The sequence below is a fragment of the Lutra lutra genome, chromosome 10 (genome assembly GCF_902655055.1).
Source record: "Lutra lutra chromosome 10, mLutLut1.2, whole genome shotgun sequence".
NCBI lineage: Eukaryota > Metazoa > Chordata > Mammalia > Carnivora > Mustelidae > Lutra > Lutra lutra.
Window position 1 is genome coordinate 25,301,325 of NC_062287.1, and position 18,359 is coordinate 25,319,683.

The 18,359-nt window shown below is 40.2% G+C and overlaps 1 protein-coding gene and 1 pseudogene across 4 annotated transcripts in view; one reads left to right on the forward strand and one right to left on the reverse strand.

The window, feature by feature from the left end:
- The window catches only part of APLP2 (amyloid beta precursor like protein 2), an 89,839-nt gene that overhangs the window by 12,749 nt on the left and 58,731 nt on the right, over positions 1 to 18,359 (forward strand). The window lies entirely within an intron of this gene.
- On the reverse strand, positions 11,149 to 11,249 carry LOC125080228 (uncharacterized; annotated as a pseudogene).

The following is an 18,359-nucleotide window of genomic DNA, read 5'->3' on the forward strand; positions in this document are numbered from 1 at the left end:
TTTTAGACTTTATTTCAGCTTGAGAGAGCTCACAGATCTCTCTCTAAGCATGAGAGAGAGAGAGAGAGATCACAAGCAGGGGGGAGGGGTAGAGGGAAAAGTAGGCTCCCAGCTGAGCAGGGAGCCCCATGTGGGACTCCACCCCAGCACCCTGGGATCGTGACGCAAGTGCTTAACTGAGCCACCCAAGTGCCCCCGTTTGTTAATTTCTAAATATAGGGATTTTTTTCTGGTTGTCTTTTTGTTATTTCCAGTTTAACTGCATTGTGGTGAGAAAAATAGTCTGTATGGTTTAAGTCCTTTGAAATTTGTTCAGACTTGTTCTATGGCTAGTCTGTGGTAAAATACTCATTGTGTGAATGAAGAGAATGTATATTCTTCAGTTTTTACTTCCGATGTTTTATGTATGTGCTGATCCTGTTGTTTTTGTGTTCAGATTTTTATCCTTAAAGATTTTTATGATCTTTTTTTCCCAGTTATTGAGAAAAGTGTGTTAAAAATCTCCCAACTGGGATTTTTTTTTTTTAAAGACTTTATTTGACAGAAAGAGAGAAGAGAGCAAGCACAAGCAGGGAAGCAGAAGTGGGGGAGAAGGAGAAGCAGACTCCCTGCTGAGTAGGCAATCAGAAAAATTCCCTATATTTAGAAATTAACAAACAGGGGCACCTGGGTGGCTCAGTTAAGTGCTCGGGTCATGGTCAGGCTTGATCCCAGGACCCTGCAATCATGACCTGAGCTGAAGGCAGACACTTAACCGACTGAGCCACCCAGGCACCCTCTCCAGCTGTGATTTTGGATAATTTTTTTTCTCCTTGTAGTTTTGACAGTTTTTTGCTTTATTTTGAGGCTGTTCTTAGGTGCATACAGATTTAGTATTATTATATTTTTCCTGAAGAATTGTATCTCACAGTTATAGTTTCCCTTTTTATCTCCAGTAATTTTTTTGCCTTTACTAATATTTTGTTTAATATTTCTATGTTTTAGATGTGCTATGGTTTTTTTCTTTTATTAACCTTGTACCTGTGTTTTCCTGGAGTGTTTAGTACATTTACATTTAATGTGGCTGTTGATATGCTTGAGTTCTCATCTACCTTCTTATTTAGTGCTTTTTGTTTGTTCTGCCAGTTCTGGTTTTTTTTTCCCCCTTAGTTAATTCCTTTGGAATTTGTTACCATTTTACTTCTCTTATTACTTTGGGACATACTTATATAGTCTTTTATTATTGCTTTAGTGGTTACTTTAGAAATTTCAGTATCTTTCACTTATTGGTGCCTTACCTTAATGGGTATTTTTTTTTAATTTTTTTTTTATTTTTTTCAGCATAACAGTATTCATTATTTTTGCACCACACCCAGTGCTCCATGCAATCTGTGCCCTCTACAATACCCACCACCTGGTGCCCCCAGCCTCCCACCCCCCACCCCTTCAAAATTCTCAGATCGTTTTTCAGAGTCCATAGTCTCTCAGGGTTCACCTCCCCTTCCAATTTCCCTCAACTCCCTTCTCCTCTCCATCTCCCCTTGTCCTCCATGCTATTTGTTATGCTCCACAAATAAGTGAAACCATATGATAATTGACTCTCTCTGCTTGACTTATTTCACTCAGCATAATCTCTTCCAGTCCCGTCCATGTTGCTACAAAACTTGGGTATTCATCCTTTCTTTTTTTCTTTTTCTATTTTTTTTTTTTTTACAGCTTTATAAACATATATTTTTATCCCCAGGGGTACAGGTCTGCGAATCGCCAGGTTTACACACTTCACAGCACTCACCATAGCACATACCCTCCCCAATATCCATAACCCCACCCCCCTCTCCCAACCCCCTCCCCCCATCAACCCTCAGTTTGTTTTGTGAGATTAAGAGTCACTTATGGTTTGTCTCCCTCCCAATCCCATCTTGTTTCATTTACTCTTCTCCTATCCCCTTAACCCCCCATGTTGCATCTCCTCTCCCTCATATCAGGGAGATCATATGATAGTTGTCTTTCTCCGATTGACTTATTTCGCTAAGCATGATACCCTCTAGTTCCATCCACGTCATCGCAAATGGCAAGATTTCATTTCTTTTGATGGCTGCATAGTATTCCATCGTGTATATATACCACATCTTCTTTATCCATTCGTCTGTAGATGGACATCTAGGTTCTTTCCATAGTTTGGCTATTGTAGACATTGCTGCTATAAACATTTGGGTGCACGTGCCCCTTCGGATCACTACGTTTGTATCTTTAGGGTAAATACCCAGCAGTGCAATTGCTGGGTCATAGGGTAGTTCTATTTTCAACATTTTGAGGAACCTCCATGCTGTTTTCCAGAGTGGTTGCACCAACTTGCATTCCCACCAACAGTGTAGGAGGGTTCCCCTTTCTCCGCATCCTCACCAGCATCTGTCATTTCCTGACTTGTTAATTTTAGCCATTCTGACTGGTGTGAGGTGATATCTCATGGTGGTTTTGATTTGTATTTCCCTGATGCCGAGTGATATGGAGCACTTTTTCATGTGTCTGTTGGCCATCTGGATGTCTTCTTTGCAGAAATGTCTGTTCATGTCCTCTGCCCATTTCTTGATTGGATTATTTGTTCTTTGGGTGTTGAGTTTGCTAAGTTCTTTATAGATTTTGGACACTAGCCCTTTATCTGATATGTCATTTGCAAATATCTTCTCCCATTCTGTCAGTTGTCTTTTGGTTTTGTTCACTGTTTCCTTTGCTGTGCAAAAGCTTTTGATCTTGATAAAATCCCAAAAGTTCATTTTTGCCCGTGCTTCCCTTGCCTTTGGTGATGTTCCTAGGAAGATGTTGCTGCAGCTGAGGTCGAAGAGGTTGCTGCCTGTGTTCTCCTCGAGGATTTTGATGGATTCCTTTCTCACATTGAGATCCTTCATCCATTTTGAGTCTATTTTCGTGTGTGGTGTAAGGAAATGATCCAATTTCATTTTTCTGCATGTGGCTGTCCAATTTTCCCAACACCATTTATTGAAGAGGCTGTCTTTTTTCCATTGGACATTCTTTCCTGCTTTGTCGAAGATGAGTTGACCATAGAGTTGAGGGTCCATTTCTGGGCTCTCTATTCTGTTCCATTGATCTATGTGTCTGTTTTTGTGCCAGTACCATGCTGTCTTGATGACGACAGCTTTGTAATAGAGCTTGAAGTCCGAAATTGTGATGCCACCAACTTTGGCTTTCTTTTTCAATATTCCTTTGGCTATTCGAGGTCTTTTCTGGTTCCATATAAATTTTAGGATTATTTGTTCCATTTCTTTGAAAAAAATGGATGGTACTTTGATAGGAATTGCATTAAATGTGTAGATTGCTTTAGGTAGCATAGACATTTTCACAATATTTATTCTTCCAATCCAGGAGCATGGAACATTTTTCCATTTCTTTGTGTCTTCCTCAATTTCTTTCATGAGTACTTTATAGTTTTCTGTGTATAGATTCTTAGTCTCTTTGGTTAGGTTTATTCCTAGGTATCTTATAGTTTTGGGTGCAATTGTAAATGGGATGGACTCCTTAATTTCTCTTTCTTCTGTCTTGTTGTTGGTGTAGAGAAATGCAACTGATTTCTGTGCATTGATTTTATATCCTGACACTTTACTGAATTCCTGTACAAGTTCTAACAGTTTTGGAGTGGAGTCTTTTGGGTATTCCACATATAGTATCATATCATCTGCGAAGAGTGATAGTTTGACTTCTTCTTTGCCGATTTGAATGCCTTTAATTTCCTTTTGTTGTCTGATTGCTGAGGCTAGGACTTCTAGTACTATGTTGAATAGCAGTGGTGATAACGGACATCCCTGCCGTGTTCCTGACCTTAGTGGAAAAGCTTTCAGTTTTTCTCCATTGAGAATGATATTTGCGGTGGGTTTTTCATAGATGGCTTTGATAATATTGAGGTATGTGCCCTCTATCCCTACACTTTGAAGAGTTTTGATCAGGAAGGGATGCTGTACTTTGTCAAATGCTTTTTCAGCATCTATGGAGAGTATCATATGGTTCTTGTTCTTTCTTTTATTAATGTGTTGTATCACATTGATTGATTTGCTGATGGTGAACCAACCTTGCAGCCCTGGAATAAATCCCACTTGGTCGTGGTGAATAATCCTTTTAATGTACTGTTGAATCCTATTGGCTAGTATTTTGGCGAGAATTTTTGCATCTGTGTTCATCAAGGATATTGGTCTGTAGTTCTCTTTTTTGTTGGGATCCTTGTCTGGTTTTGGGATCAAGGTGATGCTGGCCTCATAAAATGAGTTTGGAAGTTTTCCTTCTATTTCTATTTTTTGGAACAGTTTCAGGAGAATAGGAATTAGTTCTTCTTTAAATGTTTGGTAGAATTCCCCCGGGAAGCCGTCTGGCCCTGGGCTTTTGTTTGTTTGGAGATTTTTGATGACTGTTTCAATCTCCTTACTGGTTATGGGTCTGTTCAGGCTTTCTATTTCTTCCTGGTTCAGTTGTGGTAGTTTATATGTCTCTAGGAATGCATCCATTTCTTTCAGATTGTCAAATTTGTTGGCGTAGAGTTGCTCATAGTATGTTCTTATAATTGTCTGTATTTCTTTGGTGTTCGTTGTGATCTCTCCTCTTTCATTCATGATTTTATTTATTTGGGTCCTTTCTCTTTTCTTTTTGATAAGTCTGGCCAGGGGTTTATCAATCTTATTAATTCTTTCAAAGAACCAGCTCCTAGTTTCGTTGATTTGTTCTATTGTTTTTTTGGTTTCTATTTCATTGATTTCTGCTCTGATCTTTATGATTTCTCTTCTCCTGCTGGGTTTAGGGTTTCTTTCTTGTTCTTTCTCCAGCTCCTTTAGGTGTAGGATTAGGTTGTGTACCTGAGACCTTTCTTGTTTCTTGAGAAAGGCTTGTACCACTATATATTTTCCTCTCAGGACTGCCTTTGTTGTGTCCCACAGATTCTGAACCGTTGTGTTTTCATTATCATTTGTTTCCATAAATTTTTTCAATTCTTCTTTAATTTCCTGGTTGACCCATTCATTCTTTAGAAGGATGCTGTTTAGTCTCCATGTATTTGGGTTCTTTCCAAATTTCCTCTTGTGATTGAGTTCTAGCTTCAGAGCATTGTGGTCTGAAAATATGCAGGGAATGATCCCAATCTTTTGATACCGGTTGAGACTTGATTTAGGACCAAGAATGTGATCTATTCTGGAGAATGTTCCATGTGCACTAGAGAAGAATGTGTATTCTGTTGCTTTGGGATGAAAAGTTCTGAATATATCTGTGATGTCCATCTGGTCCAGTGTGTCATTTAAGGCCTTGATTTCCTTGTTGATCTTTTGCTTGGATGATCTGTCCATTTCAGTGAGGGGAGTGTTAAAATCCCCTACTATTATTGTATTCTTGTCGATGTGTTTCTTTGATTTTGTTATTAATTGGTTTATATAGTTGGCTGCTCCCACGTTAGGGGCATAGATATTTAAAATTGTTAGATCTTCTTGTTGGACAGTTCCTTTGAGTATGATATAGTGTCCTTCCTCATCTCTTATTATAGTCTTTGGCTTAAAATCTAATTGATCTGATATAAGGATTGCCACTCCTGCTTTCTTCTGATGTCCATTAGCATGGTAAATTCTTTTCCACCCCCTCACTTTAAATCTGGAGGTGTCTTCGGGTTTAAGATGAGTTTCTTGTAGGCAACATGTAGATGGGTTTTGTTTTTTTATCCATTCTGATACCCTGTGTCTTTTGATTGGGGCATTTAGCCCATTAACATTCAGGGTAAGTATTGAGAGATATGAATTTAGTGCCATTGTATTGCCTGTAAGGTGACTGTTATTGTATATTGTCTCTGTTTCTGATCTACTACTTTTAGGGTCTCTCTTTGCTTAGAGGACCCCTTTCAATATTTCCTGTAGAGCTGGTTTGGTATTTGCAAATTCTTTCAGTTTTTGTTTGTCCTGGAAGCTTTTAATCTCTCCTTCTATTTTCAATGATAACCTAGCTGGATATAGTATTCTTGGCTGCATGTTTTTCTCATTTAGTACTCTGAATATATCATGCCAGCTCTTTCTGGCCTGCCAGGTCTCTGTGGATAAGTCTGCTGCCAATCGAATATTTTTACCATTGTACGTTACAGACTTCTTTTCCCGGGCTGCTTTCAGGATCTTTTCTTTGTCACTAAGACTTGTAAATTTTACTATTAGGTGACGGGGTGTGGACCTATTCTTATTGATTTTGAGGGGGGTTCTCTGAACCTCCTGAATTTTGATGCTTGTTCCCTTTGCCATATTGGGGAAATTCTCTCCAATAATTCTCTCCAATATACCTTCTGCTTCCCTCTCTGTTTCCTCTTCTTCTGGAATCCCAATTATTCTAATGTTGTTTCCTCTTATGGTGTCATTTATCTCTCGAATTCTCCCCTCGTGGTCCAGTAGCTGTTTGTCTCTCTTTTGCTCAGCTTCTTTATTTTCTGTCATTTGTTCTTCTATATCGCTAATTCTTTCTTCTGCCTCATTTATCCTTGCAGTTCGAGCCTCCATTTTTGATTGCACCTCATTAATAGCTTTTTTGATTTCAACTTGGTTAGATTTTAGTTCTTTTATTTCTCCAGAAAGGGCTTTTATATCTCCCGAGAGGGTTGCTTTAATATCTTCCATGCCTTTTTCAAGCCCGGCTAGAACCTTGAGAATCGTCATTCTGAACTCTATATCTGACATATTACCAATGTCTGTATTGATTAGGTCCCTAGCCTTTGGTACTGCCTCTTGTTCTTTTTTTTGTTGTGAATTTTTCCGCCTTGTCATTTTGTCCAGATAAGAGTTTATGAAGGAGCAAGTAAAATACTAAAAGGGTGGCAACAACCCCAGGAAAATATGCTTTAGCCAAATCAGAAGAGATCCCAAATAGTGAGGGGGGAGAAAGGGGATAAAAAGGTGTTCAGAAAGAAAAAAAAAAAAAGAAACTATTTAAAAAAAGAAAGCCGATAAAGAAAAAATATAAAAAGAGGAAAAATATATATATATATTAGATAAACTATTTAAAAAACGTTTAAAAAGAAAACGGTAAAAGTTAAAAAAATTTAGCAGAAGAAGAGAAAAAGAAAAAAATAAAAAATTGAAAAAGAAAAAAAAATTGAAAAAGAAAAAAAAATTAAATTAACTGCAAGGCTAAAAAATCATGGGGAGAAAGCCATGAGTTCCGTGCTTTGCTTTCTTCTCCTCTGGAATTCCACCGCTCTCCTTGGTATTGAAACTACACTCCTCGGTAGGTGAACTTGGTCCTGGCTGGGTTTCCCGTTGATCTTCTGGGGGAGGGGCCAGTTGTAGTGATTCTCAAGCGTCTTTGCCCCAGGCGGAGTTGCACCGCCCTTACCTGGGGCCGCGCTGAGTAATCCGCTCGGGTTTGCTTTCGGGAGCTTTTGTTCCCTGAGCGCTTTCCGTAGAGTCCGGAGGGCGGGAATGAAGATGGCGGCCTCCCGGTCTCCGGCCCAGAGGAGCCGAGAGCCCGGGGCCCCACTCCTCAGTGCGCCCTCAGAGAACAGCGCCCAATGACTCCCGTCACCCTGCCTCCGGCCGCGCTCCGAGCTGACCGAGCCTGCGACCGGTTCAAGGTAACCCCGAGCTGAGAGTCACTCCTCGGCTCTGTCTCTGTAGCCGGCTTCCCTGTTCTAAGACCGGTAAGCTCTGCGACACTCAGACTCCCCCAATCCTTCTGTGACCCTGCGGGACCTGAGGCCGCGCTGACCCCGCCTGGGCTTCACCCCGGTTAAGCCTCTGGAGCGATGTCCCTCAGCGGAACAGACTTTTAAAAGTCCCGATTTTGTGCTCCGTCGCTCCGCTGCTTGCCGGGAGCCGGCCCCTCCCCCTGTGGTCTATCTTCCCGTCGCTTTGGATTCACTTCTCCGCCAGTCCTACCTTGCAGAAAGTGGTTGATTTTCTGTTTCTAGAATTGCTGTTCTTCTTCTCTTCAATCTCCCGTTGGATTTGTAGGTGTTTGCAATCTTTAGATAAGCTATTTAGCTGATCGCCCCCGCTACCCGAAGTAGTCTCAGCTGCTACTTCTCCGCCATCTTGACTCCTCGTTAATGGGTATTTTTATCCTCTCCTATACGATAGAAGACTTCAGAACACTTTTTAACTCCATTTAACCCCATCTCATCTTTTTTTGCCATTGTTGTTATATATGTTAATTTCATTTTAAACCCCAGAAGATGTTATAGAAACCATGTTCTATATTTCAAATGAATTTAGGTCAGTGGCTGTTAACTCTGGAGGTGCACTGGTATTGTCTGGGGAACTTTGCAGAACACAGATGACTGGCTGCAGTTCAAACCAATGACATCTGGACCTCTGAATAGAGGGGGTCAAGCATTAGTATTTTCTAAAAACTCCTTAGGTAATTCAAGTTTGTGGTAAGATTGAGAGCCTCTAATTTAGTTTTCCATATTTATTGTTTTCATGATTTTTTATGCCTCTTGCATCTCTGACCTTTCTTGGATAATTTTTTGCCTTCCAAAACATGTTAGAATTTTTTTAAGGGTAGGTTGGCTGTTGTCATATTCTTTTACCAAATACCTTTTTCACTATCTTTCTGGCAAGATAGATTCATTGGAAATAGAATTTCTTTCATCATCTTTAAGCACTTACTCCATTCCTGATACTTTGTTACCAATATCCCGATATTGAATGTTATCAATAACTGGAATTTATTGCCAGTATAATTATCCTCCTTTGAAAGTAATGTATTCCTAAGTCTCTACTTTTAAGCTTTTCTCTTTGAATCTGATTTTCAGCAATTTTGTTATTCTGTACTTCGGAGGAGTTTTTTAAAAAATGTGTTCTCCTTGGGGCTCCTGGGTAGTTCAAATACCTGACTCTTGATTACAGCCCAGGTCATGGTCTCCGGGTTGTGAGATTGAAACCTTCATCAGGCTCTGTTCTGGATATGGACTCTACTTAATATTCTCTCTTGTCCCCTCCCCACTTGAGTGCTCTCTGTCTCTCCAAAAAAAAAAAAAAAAAAGCTTCTTGAGTCTGTGGTTTGATGCCTTTCATCAGTTTTAGAAAATTCCCAGCCATTTTCTTTTTAAGTGTTTGAATATTGTTTCTGCCTGATTCTCTCCTTTCCTGTGGGACTCCAAAAGCAAATACCTTAGACGTTGTCACTGTGTCCACTGTGTCTCTCCAGGCCTCATTTGATAGATTTTCTTCTGGCTCATTTTTCTGCTTACTAATATTTTTTTCAGCTGTATCTGATCTTCCTTGAAGTCCACCCATCAACTTCTTAACTTCAGTTACTGTAGTTTCAGTTTTATAATTTAAAAAACTTTTTAAAAAGATTTTATTTATTTGCCAGAGAGAGAGTGAGAACACAAGCAGGGAGAGTGTCAGGCAGAGGGAGAAAACCCCGCTGAGCACGGAACCTAATGGGGGACTCAGTCCTAGGACCCTGAGATCATGACCTGAGCTGAAGGGAGGCGTGTAACCAGCTGAGTCACCCAGGGCTGCATAATTAAAAAATTTTTTAATTGTTTCTAGGTCATAGCTGAAATTCTCAATTTTTGTCTTTTGTGTCTTTGACCATGGAAAATAGTTGTCTGTGTCTGATAATTCCAGTATCTTGGGGTCCCTGTGGTTTTTTTTTTTTTTTTTTAAACTATGATCTGTTCATTTTGGTTTTCATTCATGTCTCCTTTTTTGTCAAATTATTTTTGATTATGTTCCAGACACTTTATTTACACACATGTCTTACAAGCTAATTTGAGGCCTAAGCTAATGTTATACTGCAAGGAGCATTCCATTTGCTTCTACCTGAAGCTTGGGGATAGTAGTAATCAAGGATCTCCTTTTCATTTCTTGGATTTAGATTATTAGAAGCTGAGCTGCAGTCTCTGGGAAGGCCTGTCACCATTCTTGGTTTAGTCTGCTTTGTAGTGTCAACTTCCAATTTTAGGCTCTCCAAGTACACTTCCCTTCCCCTGTTCCTCCAGCCCTGGACTCCAGTCCCTTTCCCTTTAGTCCTTCTATGCATCAAAAGCACTACTTAGATACTCTCCTCAGAATCTTTCTGTTTCCCCAAAGAAAACTCTGCAAGCTGTGCTTGTCTCCCTGAGCCTTTATCCTCCCCTCAGTATTGGCCCATTAATTCTTTACTGTCTTTTTAGATCTCTGCTGCCTTTGAGCCGGTGATTTTCTATTTTGTATTGCTCTTCTGGTTGTCCTCATTAGGGTGGTTGGTCTGAATTACCTAGTTGAGTATAACTGGAAGTTAATTCCCTTGAAATTAGATATTTACTGGGAATTTACAGAGAGAACCTAAGTGAATTTGCATAGTTAGGGAAGAACAGACAACCAGGAATAGAGTAGTAGATTCTAGTGATTGTTAGAGTAATAATAATGATAGATCTATTTATGGTGCAATTACTATGTATAGTGTTCTAAATTTTTTTTTTAAGATTTTATTTATTTATTTGACAGAGATCACAAACAGGCAGAGAGGCAGGCAGAGAGAGAGAGAGAGAGAGAGAGAGAGAGAGAGGAGGAGGAAGCAGGTTCCCCACAGAGCAGAGAGCCCGATGTGGGGCTCGATCCCAGGACCCTGGGATCATGACCTGAGCCGAAGGCAGAGGCTTAACCCACTGAGCCACCCAGGCGCCCCTAAAATTTTTTTTTATTTGATAGAGAAACAGTGAGAGAGGAACACAAGCAGGGGAAGTGGAAGAGGGAGAAGCAGGCTTCCCGTTGAGCAAGGAGCTGATGTGGGGCTGGGTCCCTGGACCCTGAGATCATGACCTTAGCCAAAGGCAGACACTTAACCAACTGAGCCACCCAGGTGTCCCTGTGTATAGTGTTTTACATATATTCATTGAAACCTTGAAATGATCCTGAGAAAGGGAACTGTGATTATCCTTGTCTTACAGATGTAGGAACTGGGGAATGTCCAGGTAAAGTTACTTGACTAAGGTCATGAATCAGGAAGTGATGAACTGGTTCTCAAGTTTGTGCTGGCTGGTGGGACAGATGGCCTGGATCAGATCCCTGGGAAAGGGAAAGCCCAGGTTGGCATGGGAGTACTAAATGTCTCCAGAGAAGGCTATCAGACAGTCAACATTCATTTTTGAAAATTTATTTATTTTTGTAAGGCTTTATTGTTATTCCCATTATCACACAGTGTAATATTAGTTTCAGTGAAAATACGGAACAGTTCACAAATTTGTGTCATCCTCGTGCAGAGGCCATGCTAATCTTCTCTATATTGTCCCAACTTCAGTGCATGTGCTGCTGAAGCAAGCTCCCGACAGCCAACATTTAGGTAAAACATTATAGGAGGTGATCCTTAGTAATCAGAAAGTCAAGGGAAACTGTCCTCAGGCCCGTAGTTTCTCCACCATCAAACCATTATCAGTAATTGTCCCAATATTAGGCCTTGAACGTGTATGATCTCAGAAACCTATTTGTCAATTCTTAAAATCTTTAAAAATATTTGAGATTCTGGGGCACCTGCTTGGTTCATTTGGAAGAACATGTGACTCTTGATCTTGGGGTCATGAGTTAAAGGCCCATGTTGGGTGTAGAGGTTCCAAAAAAATAAACTATTTAAAAAAAAATGACTGAGGTTCTCAATTGACTCTTTACAAATGATTATTAAAAGTGACCCTTAGTGTGTGTATGTGCTAAAGAAAAAATATATAGTCATTGTGACAAATTTAGAAAAGACAGGTAAGGCAAAACAAATAAAAATAAAGAAACCAATTAAAGAATTAAAGAATTTACCAATTAGATAAACAACTTATTTTTCCCACTCTTATTTTTTAGACATCTTAATTTTTAAAAAAGTAGATTTCCCTTTATATGTTTATAACCTGTTTTCCCCCCCATTTCGCGTATTGAGTAACTTTCCAGGGCATTAAGTATTTCACATCACTTTTAGTTGAATCCCCCTTCATGGTTTGGGGCTTTTGAACTCCCTGCATTTTTAAAAATTTTATTATTATTTTTAGCTGATGTTACTAAAAAGTAACACGATTTAAGATAGAGCAGAACATGCATACTACATATTGGTGCATTTGGAAGGCAATTAAAGGAAAGGAGTTATAGTCACTTGGTATTCAGTAAATGCCCCAGAACCCTCTCTGCTTGTGTCCTGGGGCCAGTACACTGAAGGGGACATCGCCTGGGCAGGGCCACCCTTCCAAGGCTTAGGAACTCTACAAGGGGGGAGTGGAGTAGGAGAAAGGTGCCGAGCAGACCAGCCTGTCACAGGGTCCTCTGTGCATTCTGGCAGCTGGACTTCACCACGGAGGTCCTGCCCAACGGGGGACAGTGTATACTTGGAAACAGCAGAGGGCTTAGAGTGCTTGCTTTCTCTCTTTCTCTCTCTTTTCTTTCTTTTTAAATATTTAATTTTTTATTAGAATCATTTGGGGGGAGAGACAGAGAGGGAGAAGCAGGCTCCCCACTGAGCAGGGACCCCCCGATGGGGGGACTCCCATTCCAGGATCCCGGGATCATGACCTGAGCTGAAGGCAGACGTTTAGCCGAAGAAGCCACCTGGACGCCCCCAGAGCATTTTCTTCATTGGGTGTGGCTCGTCATGAAAGGGACGGCTGTCCACGTTGGGCTGGGACTTGGTACATCTGGTTTGGCCAGTCTTCACATCTGAGAAGTTGTTCATCCCAGCCATAGCTTGCTTTCTCGGGCGAGCTCCACCTGGAGTGCGCAGCAGCGGTATACACCCCTGCTCACCTTGGCGAGGGTGAAGTTCAGCACCTGCTGTACATCCTCCTCGTTGATGTGGTCAGCGTCCCATGGGGCTTCCACCATTGGAAACAGGCTCCTGCTCATACCAGGGCCAGAGTCAGGGCCAGGGTAGCCAGCAGGGTGCTCAGGGGCCCGGCCATGGTGTGCTCGGAGGTGGGTGAAGCTTAGAGGGGATTGATCCTGCAGCCGCCCTCCCTGCATTTTTAAATGGACAATATTTCATCCGTCCCCACAAGTTGCCTTCCATACCCTGAATACATAGTACTTACGCTGATACTGCAGAAGAATACTGTTTACCAGTGGTTGGGTATTTGCAGTATTGGCATTACAACTTGAATATATGATTGCGTTTTGCCCTTATTTTATAAGAATGAGTGAAAAAAATGGGAAGCACAGTGCTTACTGTGTTGATAAAAAGCGCATGGTAGGGACACCTGGGTGGCTCAGTTGGTTGAGCAGCTGCCTTCAGCTCAGGTCATGATCCCAGCATCCGGGGATCAAGTCCCACATCGGGCTCCTTGCTCAGCAGGGATCCTGCTTCTCCTCTGCCTGCCACTCTGTCTGCCTGTGCTCACTCTCTCTGACAAATAAATAAAATTAAAACAAAAACAAAGACGCATGGTATAATGTATTGCTACTTACTTGGTGCTTTCTGGAGAGTCTTTGAAGTTAGGTGAACACTCAGTGAGCTCAATTATGTTGGAAAAGTGAGGGAGTGTTTTTATGTATTTTATTATTCCTATTTTTAAAAAAACATGTATTTGAGAGAGAGTGCATGTGCAAGAGAGTGAGTAAACACAGGGTCAGGCGGCGGGGGGGGGGGGGGCAGAGGAGGGATAGAGAGGGAGAAGCAGACTCCTCACAGAGCAGGGATGGGAGGCAGGGCTTGATCCCAGGACTCTGGGATCATGACCTGAGCAGAAGGAGATGCTAAACCAACTGAGCCACCCAAGCACCCTTATTACTACTATTTTTTTTTTTTTTTTTAAGTAGCCTCCAGGCCCAGCCTGGGGCTTGAACTCATGACCCTGAGACCAAGAGTCGCATGCTTTTATGACTGAGCCAGCTAGGCACCCCTATGATGGAATGTTTTTAGATTCTGGAATCAAGTTTTCAAGGATATTTTTTGTCCTGAAAGACTGGGAGTAATTGAGATTTGAATAAATCATTACCTTTGTAGTAGCAGAACCCCCAAATAATGTTCATATCTTTGAACTTGCCCACTTTTCCAAGAATTATATATAAAAGCAAGGATCTTCCTATTCCTTAATTTAGCTATAATTTATTGAATTCTTTCCTTTATAATTGGATATTCATATTTCTATTTTTTTTTCTTTTTTTTCTACTATGCAGTGGATGTTGCCTTTTTTTTTAACCATTTTAGCTATATCTTAAGTTGACATTTAAAAGAACCTTTGTAATAACTTGTTCTAAATTTGAAGACTCTCCATGGGAATTGGTTCATTTGAAGTTCTTCGTAGTCTTCATTAGCCCATATTTATTAAATTGCTATATGCAGGCACTGTGACATGACAGATAACACTGTAGTTGAAAGCAGCATATAGTTACCAAAATGATAAACTAAAGAAGCCTTTTATGTTTTTGGAAAAATGATAATGCTTCTCCAGTCTTTTAAAATAGATGATTTTAGTCTAGTTTATCTTTTTTTTTTTTTTTTAAGATTTTATTTATTTATTTGACAGGTAGAGATCACAAGTAGGCAGAGAAGCAGGCAGAGAGAGAGAGAGGAGGAAGCAGGCTCTCTGCTAAGCAGAGAGCCTGATGTAGGGCTCCATCCCAGGACCCTGGGATCGTGACTTGAGCCGAAGGCAGAGGCTTTAATCCACTGAACCACCCAGGTGCCCCCTTATACATGGTCTTAGAAACATTATACTGTTTTCAAAGTAAATGTATCAGAATGGCATTCCTTTTTAAAGCTGAATAATACTCCATTGTGTGTATATATACCACATTCTGCTTATTCATTCATCTGTTGATGGTCATTTGGGATGTTTTTACTCTGGCTATTGTGAATACTGTTGCTGTGAACATGGGTGTACTTGTATCTGAGTTCCTGTTTTAGTTCTTTTGGATATGTACTGAAAAGTGGAATTGCTGGCTCATATGGAAATTCTCTGTGGAGCTTTTTGGAAACTGAACTGTTTTCCATAGTGGTTGCTCCATTTTACATTCTCATCATCAACGTGTAAGGGTTCTAATTCCTCCACATTCTTGACACTGGTTGTTTCTGTTTTTTGGGTAATAGCTATCCTAATGGGTTTGAGATGGTATCTCATGGTGATTTTTTTTTTTTTTTTTTTTTTTTTTTTTTTTATTTGACAGAGAGAAATCACAAGCAGGCAGAGAGGCAGGTAGAGAGAGAGGAGGAAGCAGGCTCCCTGCTGAGCAGAAAGCCCGATGTGGGGCTCGAACCCAGAACCTGGGATCATGACCTGAGCCGAAGGCAGCGGCTTAACCCACTGAGCCACCCAGGCGCCCCTCTCATGGTGATTTTCATTTCCCTAAAGCTTAGTGATGTGGAGCATCTTTTCATGTTGGCCATTTTGTGTATCTTTGGAGATGTGTGTATTCAGCTTTTATGCATTTTTGAATTGGCTTTTGTTGTTGAGTTGTAGGAGTTCTTTATATGTTCTAAATACTCATCCCTTATCAGATATGTGACTTGCGAATATTTTCTCCCATTCTTTGGGTTGTCTTCACTCTCTTGATAGTGTCCTTTGTACAGAAGTTTTTTATTTTGATAAAGTCCAGTTCAGCCGTTGTGTGTGTGTGTGTCTGTGTGTGTGTGTGTCTGTGTGTGTGTCTTTGTTTTTGGTGTCATTATCTAAGGGATTATTGCCAAATAAAATGTGAAGATTGCCCTTATATTTTCTTTCTTTCTTTTTTTTTTTTTAAGAGTTTATTTATTTGACAGAGATCACAAGTAGGCAGAGAGGCAGGCAGAGAGATGGGGGGGGGCAGGCTCCCTGCTGAGCAGAGAGCTTAATGCTGGGATCATGACCTGAGCCAAAGGCAGAGGCTTTAACCCGCTGAGCCACCCAGGCGCCCCGCCCTTATGTTTTCTTATAAGATTTTTATCTTTTGGGGCGCCTGGGTGGCTCAGTTGGCTAAGTGTCTTACTTTGACTCAGCTCATAATTTCAGGTTCTGCGATCGAGCCCCATGTCAAGCTCTACCCTCAGTTTTGTTTTTTTAGCTCTTGTGTTTAGGTCTTTGACCCATTTTGAGTTCATTCCTGTTTGTGGTTTAAAGTAAGGATCCAGCTTCATTCTTTTGCAGGTGACTGTCCAGTTTTCCCAGCAATATTTGTCAAAAAGCTTGCCCTTTCCCTATTGAATGGTCTTGGCACCCTTGTTAAAAATCATTTGGTTATATATGCAGGCGTTTGTTTCTGAGTTCTCCATTCTGTATGTCCTTTTTTAATGCTAGTACCACACTGTTTTTATTACTATAGGTAGCTTTGTGGTAGGTTTTGAAGTCAGGAAGTTTAAGTCTTCTAACTTTGGTCTTTTTTGAGAGAGTGAGGTTCCATATGAATTTTAAGATTTCGAAAAAAATTTCTGCAGAAAACACTTGAGATTCTGATAGGGATTACACTGAACTGGTAGATTACTTTGAGTAGTATTGTCATCTTAATATTAAGTCTTTAGGTCTCTAACATAAATTTCTGTAATCAGATTTTTTATAATCGACATGGGATTAATTTTAGTTTGTGCTATAACTTCTGGGTGTTAGGTGTTTGATGACTTCTAGGCTTCTGAAATTAACTGTCATCTCTACTAGCTGTGATTCCAGGTATCTTAAGCACCAAATAGAGATGCAAAACCTGTGGTCAGCAGACAGCATGTGGCCTGGTCTTCTGTTTTATTTGGCTGTCACCATGTTGGACTTCATTGTATTTTAAATTCAAATTGAACATCACCATTTCCAGGGCACCTGGCTGGTTCAGCCAATAGAGTATGTGACTTGATCTCAGGGTTGTGAGTTTGAGTCCCACATTGGGTGTAAAGAGCACTTAAAAATAAAATCACCAAAAAACCCCAAAAACCAAAAAACATTACTTCCAAATACCATGGATTTATATGTTAAAATTCCTTTCAGTTTTTGAGAAATTGTGAGATCTGGCAGCAGTGCTCAAGTAGCACCAGGCTTCCTTCAGATGGGAAGGATACTGTGGTTTTCTTCAGGGGGATTTAATGTTGGTTGCCATTTTTGTTTTACGTTCTTGTCTGCCTCTATCACCTCTCTGTTCGTCCATAGGCAGAGAGTTTTCAACCCTTTTGAAAAGAGGAGAAAGAGAAAGTTGGATTGAAATTACCTCTTGCAATAAGTATTTATTGCTCATGGCAGATTTCAAGTGACCTGAAAATTGCCTTTCATAACAGAATCTTTGATGGTCTGGTTGGACCTTGCCCTTTCGTCACTCCCTTTGGAAGATGATTTATGCTTAATGCTGTATAATGTTTTTCCTTATAGCAGCTCCTTTTTTTTTTTTTTTTTCTTTAAAGTAATGTCTGCACACAGTGTGGGGATCAAAGTCACGACTGAAATCAAGAGTTTCATGCTGTACTGACTGGGCGAGTCAGGCACCTCTTCTTATAGCAACTCTGAAGAAAAAATGAGGCTTGGTTAGATTCCTGAGAATCTACATTAATAAAATATCCTGCTGAGCTATCATTATGAAAGATTAATTTTGTGAATTGATAAAAGTCATTGAGATTGAAGATTGGTTAGTGTTGTTTTTAAAAAATGTAAATAGTAATCAGGAGAGATAAAAATCAGATTAAAATGTTTTAAGTATTGATTTTAAAAGATGCAAAACCTGATAAGCTCCTAGCCAAGTTAAGCCATTACATGTGGTTTTATGTATGTATATGTAATGAGTGAAGAAGTTGAACTTGTCACAGAATAATGGAAGTGAAAGCATATTGTAGCTCTAGTGGCCGAATGGATTTCATGAAAATATCCCTATGGTAATCTGATATTATGAGAGCAGCATTTATGTCTCCAAGAAGCTATAGGAAATGGAATATAAACTTCAAGTCGCATTTGAGGTAATGATGGTTGCTTCATATACATCATTATTTTTACTTTTATTAGAGATTTTATTTATTTATTTGAGAGAGAGAACAAGCGAGGAAGCAGGGAAGCGGGCAGAGGGAGAGGGAAAGAATCACAAGCAGACTGCACACTGAACACGGAGCCTGATGCAGGCTCGATCTTAAAACTCCAAGATCATGACTTGAGCCAAAACCAAGTCAGATGCTTAACCAACTGAACCACCCAGGTGCCCCTTATTAAGAAGATAATATTATACCTATAGTATTTTTAGCATTCTTTTTACTCGGTAATTTGTGAGGATATATTTCATTGGATATCACATCAGTGCCATATCCAGTATTTGGGACAGTGTTTAATGGGAGCAAATGTTTGGAAGAAAGCAAAGAGACAAGTGATCAGAAGGTCAATAAGGTTGCATTATTTTATACCATCATAGGTCGAGTTCATTGTTGGCCAAGTAGATTATTATGTTAAATATTACTGAGATTAACACAGGGCTTCTGTGATGTTGTATAGACAACTAGTAGCCTTACATACTTTTGGAAATGTTTGAATCCAG